The sequence below is a fragment of the Aquila chrysaetos genome, chromosome 9, assembly GCF_900496995.4.
Source record: "Aquila chrysaetos chrysaetos chromosome 9, bAquChr1.4, whole genome shotgun sequence".
In the NCBI taxonomy this organism is placed as follows: domain Eukaryota; kingdom Metazoa; phylum Chordata; class Aves; order Accipitriformes; family Accipitridae; genus Aquila; species Aquila chrysaetos.
Window position 1 is genome coordinate 8,241,716 of NC_044012.1, and position 6,813 is coordinate 8,248,528.

Consider the following 6,813-nt stretch of genomic DNA (forward strand, 5'->3'; position numbering starts at 1 on the left):
CTTCTGTCCTATGCCTGTATGCTCCCTTAGTGGAGAGAACAGATGTAGTCACACATCTCTTATGCTTGGCAGAAGACGGATGCCACTCTTTAGAATAAATGTACTTAGTCAACATCAACATCTGTCTGTATGGCTGCCTTCCATGTATGGGGTATGATAATGTCTGGAGAGATTTCTGAATTAGTCATTGCAAGACTGCTTACTTCTGTGTTGTCCAGGCAACAACTTTTTCCCACCTTTTCTTTGATCTTCATATTCTTTATTTAAGTTTGAAATGTGTAAAATATTTCAGCTTCTAGCTGCTAAAACATTTTTTCAGAAAGTATAATGCAGGAACATTCTGTGAGGGAATAGTACCAGAAGCAAAATTTATCCTATTATAATAACTGAATTTTCTGATTTATAAAACTCAGTTACTTGAAAAAAGACTCAATATTTTGCCTTCAACATCTCAGCCTTTGATGGTGTTATCTTCCTTAATTATAGTACACCAGAATCACTGCATTCACTTTCAAGTGACCTGAGAAGGTGCTATACGCTTCTCATGATAACTAATTGGCAAGTTTTGTCACTATGGATGCATATTCAGGAAAATAATGTGGGGGTTTTGTGTGACTCAAAGATATCACTGCATTTCTCTTCAAACGCTTCAGATATATTTACTGAAGCTTTTGCATGATTCTTTCAAAATATTATTGTATGCATTAATAATGGATTAAGTAATGCAGTAATTAAGTCATTACTGGGCTTTCTTTTTTTCCTAACATTTATAAAAGGGATAGGCATTGGAGGAAACCCTTCTTATGGCCCTTTGCCATGGGGCACACAATTTTTTTCTGTTGCACATTTAACTTCTTTCAGCAGTTTTCTGCACACTCAAGCATCTAATCTGTGCTGCATTCTGTCAAAGTTCTCTTTTATTTTATGTACACATACATACGCATGCCAGCACATCTCTCTCCTCTCAGACAACCACACCCCCACACTCTTCTAATTCTCATCTTAACCTTTCCAGTGAACCAAGGGGGTTTTTTCACTGAAAACCTTGCAGACTATATGTGTAATAAATAGGCAGAAAATAACAAGAAAGGAGACTAAGCTCATCTGATTTCTCCACAGAACAAGTCTACTAGGTTACTGCAAATTTAAATTCTCATGTAATGTTTCCCGTGGGTGCCTCAGGGAGCAGTCCCCATAGGGTCAAGAGTTGGAATCAGTTTCCATGCCCATTAGATCTTTGTTATCTGATAAACCTGTCAACATATATGTCAAAGAGTGACAGCTCTGACAGTATCCTTGTGATGTTAGCACCTGAACACTGGGAAGTAGAGTGAGACCATCAACTTATTTCATGTAGGCCACAAAGTAACTTTCACAATAGTAGAATTTTAACTAACAGTCATGCAAAAGAAAGACAGTAATGAGATTTCACATGAGATCAGGGCCTATACCTGCCTGTGTGAGATCATTAAATTGCCTTTTGCACCTGCTTTTTGGAAAGAAACTAATTAATGCTCTCTTCTTACATGGCTTCAGTCTGATATTAAGAAGCTCAACTTTCCCATTGATGACTAAAATTAAATAATCAGTCTCGTAAAAAGGGTATGATTAATTAATAAACTTTGAAGAAAATAATTCATTTTCACTTTTAGAAAGCATTTTGCTGGTAGATATTATGAAGGCAAAGGACATGATGATATGTGCAATAAAATGCTGTTAAATTCCACTTCCTCATTTCTCTTTTTCCCTCTCTTTTGTTCTCTTTGTAGTAAATTCCTCAAAGATCACTTAATTTAATTAAAGTTGAGAAAAGTACCTAATTCAAATAGGTAGACTAGAGTTGCCTTCTCCACTGTGAAATACCAGTGTGAAACCAGTGTCAGTTGCCACCTTTCACTTTCAGAAAAAGTAGGAATGGCTTCTACCTGGAAGTTGCAAACCCTGCATTTATATTTCTGTGTAACCAGGGTTTATGTGTTATACTTTACACAAACGTGTGCGTAGGTACACACATATGTGTAGATCGTATAGATCATTTGTACCATATATGGTCCTTTCCTTATATTGAAAATAGATCCGTGGTGTTTGACCTGTACTGTTAGGCTTGTTGGCAAAGGTAGCAAAAGGAATTGGCTTGTCTCTCTTAGGAAAAAAAATATATCTTGTTTCCTCCCACACTAGAAATGGTCCCTTTGACTTTAAAATTGATGCAGTAGGTAGTGCTGCAGTATATCTTGTACCAATTCTGTCACTCAGTAACATTTAGGCCTGTCGCTTCAGTACCATGTACAAATGCTAAATATGATGGATTTGTTTTCAAAACATTTTTAAAAATGAGGAAAAGGTGGAATGTGCTCTTCATTGAAGCTTCCCTGTGAATTTTAACACCCTATGATGTAAATGTAATAAGCTCCTATGCCAAGAGGCTAAATAGAAGCTGATGTCCTAAGTATAGGTTATTTGCACTAAACAGTCAAATTTTAAAATTTGCTAAAACAACAAAGATAGATAGAAAAATGTGAATTATGTGTGTATTTAATACATTTTACTATTCAACTTGTGGCTTAGGAATCACTACAGGACTTTTTTTCAGTTGATCTGTTTCCACATGACATCAGTAGGTCCAGTACTCCAGACTGTTTTTATCAGACATACTTCTTACAGCATCTCTAACACTGGAAATAATTAAGTTTTTTTGATCCAGACTGTTACCTAAATCATGTGACCACTTCAATCACAATTTCAAGGATAGAAAATCACTGGATAAATTGCAGAAAGATATTAGCAGATGCAAAGGATTGCAACACATTTGAATTGCTGCTTATAATATGTTTGCAACTTCTGGAACTGCTCTGATGTTCAGTGTATAGGCAATTACTTCTGACACTGAAGGGAGAAACTGCCCTTCATGAATTTTAATCCAATAGCCTTTTGGATTCTCCTTAGCAACCTTTTTCTGTCTTTTTTTGTTAAAGCAATGCAGACATGTTTGAGAAGTGGTTTTCACAATACATTTTAAAAGAATGTACTGCTTGAAAAGTTTACTGGAAAATTTAATTTAAATTTTGAAAGCTGAACAAAGAACAGTTCTTACTGTTGTAAATTGACATAATGACATAAAAATGTCTCACTGTTGGTGGTAATTCATTGATCCACCATTGATTAATTTAAGTGAAACTATTGTAATAATGCTAGTAAAAATTTACAGTAAACCAGATTTTAAACATGTTTTATGCCTATGTCTGAAGTCCTGGCTAGTAGAAAAAGGCTAAGTGCTGTGGGTAAGATACTGTGACTTACATGACTACTCATGTAGTCAAGCAAACAATACATCACACACTCCACTGCTAATTTAACCAGCTGAAAGCAGCAATGCCTAAGATTTGAGTTTTTATCTCACTGTTTAGATCAAAAAGGGTTACCGAGAAATCCTCTAATCACCTGTGAAAGTAAATAGCTGCTATGAGAAAAGCACTATGATAAGTGTGTTGTGCAAAAAATACATGTTCAGATAACCAAGACAGTTGAAAAGACTTCTATTTCAGTACCCTGGTTTCGGCTGGGATAGAGTTAATTGTCTTCCTCGTAGCTGGTACAGTGCTATGTTTTGAGTTTGGTATGAGAATAATGTTGATAACACACTGATGTTTTGAGTTGTTGCTAACTAGTGTTTAGTCTAAAGTCAAGGATTTTCCAGCTTCTCACGCCCAGCCAGCAAGAAGGCTGGAGGGGCACAAGAAGTTGGGAGGGGACACAGCCAGGGCAGCTGACCCAAACTGGCCAAAGGGGTATTCCAGACCATGTGATATCATGTCCAGTATATAAACTGGGGGGAGGAGGGGGGGGGGGGGGGATCGCCGCTCGGGGACTAACTGGGCGTAGGTTGGCAGGTGGTGAGCAATTGCATTGTGCATCACTTGTATATTCCAATCCTTTTATTATTACTATTGTCATTTTATTAGTGTTATCATTATCATTATTAGTTTCTTCTTTTCTGTTCTATTAAACTGTTCTTATCTCAACCCACGAGTTTTAGCTTTTCCCTTCCGATTCTCTCGCCCATCCCGCTGGGTGGTGGGGGAGTGAGTGAGCGGCTGCGTGGTGCTTAGTTGCTGGCTGGGGTTAAACCATGACATTCAGGAAACAGGAAAGAAAACTTTCAGATAAGTACTTTGAAGTGTTCAGCAGTCCAGAGGATGTTTTTATTTATTGAGAGATATATATATTGCTGCATCATAATGAAGCTCACAATGTAAAATAAAACCATTTGATACGTTTGTTAATGTAAAGGTGGTTGCGGGTAGTTTAGTGAGCTTACCATTCTGTTCCTTGCCAACTCATCAGAAAATATTTTTCTGGGATTTAGCACTGTATGTTTCATTTTCTGCAAGGTACATCATAGTGCTGTTTCCCATCTCTGCAGGCAAGAGTACACAGGTCATGGCTGCCCTCACAACTTCTCCCCTACCTCATCCTGACAAAGAGGTATGTGTCTCATTGCTGGAAACTCATAGCAATATCTCTTAGGCCTTGCTCACTGTAATTGCTCCATCTCTCCTTGGTTAGCAGTGGTAGAGAATGCCATAAAGTAGTTTACAACCCATGTGTAACAGGCACATGTTTAAATCAGCACGTGATTTAAATGACACATTTTGGAAGAGTCTCTGTTACATCTTTGTAGCCTATGTCTGTATTTCATCTGTTTCTTCAGTGAGGACACAGATACTGTGAGGCTGACATATCATATGTGACTGTATTTAAAATACTGTAAAATACCTGGCCACCACCATCTTGACATTCTTGATAGAAACCTCAGGATTTTCATGCAAATCTTGGAGCCCTTAATGTAAAACTCATCCTAAAAAGAAAGAACGTCATATTTATGGTCAGTGTCTTAAAAGCATAAGCTTCGTCAAGAAGATTCCTATTCTGGTTTTTTTCCTAGATTTTTTTCCACCTTTGGCAGTAGTGGTCAGTTGAGTAGATTAGTATAATTTCAAATTCTAAATAGACTGTTATGATCACCTAATGTCTGGTGCATCATTTGAAGATGTGGCATAAATGTCATTACACATTTGGGCCCCAGTCTGATTCTTTATGTAACAAAGATGAAGGTTAAATACCATAAAGTTTATTAAACCAGTCTATAACAAGTTTAGCAGACATAATCCTCTTTTTTTTGCAAGTTTTAACAAGCATGTTTTTCCTGCACAAATTCAGGAACAAGCATTTAACTCCCACTGGTTTCAAAGCCATGGGAATTAAGCAGGTGCTTAAAGTTAATGAGGTACTTAATTGCTTTGTAGAACCAAGATGGACTGTTGCATTGCAGGTACAATGAGAAATTGTCACTGATTTGCTTTCTGAGTGAGGAGATTTTTAAGGATCAAGATCTCAGTTGCAGTCCATCTTTTTACCATTTATGCATAATTTGATGGTTGAAGATTGTAATGTTCTGTTGCAGTCTGGGTGGATTCAGTTACAGCATCATTAAAACCATTCAAGCTTGATCAAAAGATTTTATAAATTTTCTAAATAGCATGACTGAAACTATGGAGAGCTGAGTAATGCCTAAGCATTTTATACAACCACTGTTTTAGCAAAATACAGTCCATGCCAACTCATACAGACCAAAAAGGTCTACAGCAGCGAGGTGAATGGATCGTAAGAACAGACTTTCATCTTGACAGATGGAGCATATTGTCTTGGGGGAGTGGACTGGGGAGAAGGAAGAACACTGATGGCTAGAAACATGAGTATATTTTTATTGGAAAGAGGCATTTTTATCACAGAAGATAACCTTACATCTGGAAGCGTTACACCAGGGTTTAGGTCTCAATTGCGTTGGTGAAAATCCAGTCTGTTAGTACCCTGTGGCATACTGAGTCATACATTGGCTGGCCATTGTCATTCTGGGTGAGAGAGGATTCGAGCAACCTTACCAGCTGATTTGTTAGAGCTAATATGATCAGATACAAAGAAGGGGGAGTGTTTATTTCTGTCAGAAAACAATGTGGCTGTAGTTGTGGTTGGTCACTGTGAAAACAGCATAGTGCTGAGAAGTAGTACGAAAATTCACCCTGAATCATTAATATTGCATTTATGCACTAAATCTTACCTTAATGGAAATCATTTACTATACACATATGCTCTTTAATTAGCATGGCCAACATCTGTTACATTTTCCCCATCTTTAAAGTACAGAGTAATATTATACTCTTGCATGCTAATGTTTGTTATTGCAACAAAGAATCCACTTCAAGACGAAAGGCAATTTTTACATTTGTGTCTCAGAGTAACTTTAAACTGTTTATGGTATTTCTATTTAGAATAATTCCAGAGGTGTGTCTATTTATCTTCTGCATTAAAATGCAAGAAAAAGGTTTAGCTTTTGGCTTGCCTTCGGGGCTAAGCTGTGCAGCAGACATGCTTCTCTGAGATAATTTGTTTTCTAATTGCCATTCGTTTGCTGAAATACAATTAAAGTTATTGCTCTAATATTAACATCAACATCTTGATTGCCTTATCAGAATATGAATATGTATTTTTCTTACTCTGCTTAGAGACATCTTTCACTAACTTTCTCTGAACATGTAGTTCTTAATTAAAGAGAATTTTTAACTCATCTGTAACAGCACTTTTCCAGCAACTGTTGCCAGTTTGTTGGAGGGTCACACCTTACATTGGTGTCCAGTCTGGCATCACATACTGTCGTTAGACCAGGGCACATATTAACCTTGAATACCTGCACCTTTGACTCAGCTCATACAAGTCATTTGATCTTTGTGTAATTGCCAAAATTAAGTTTGAAAG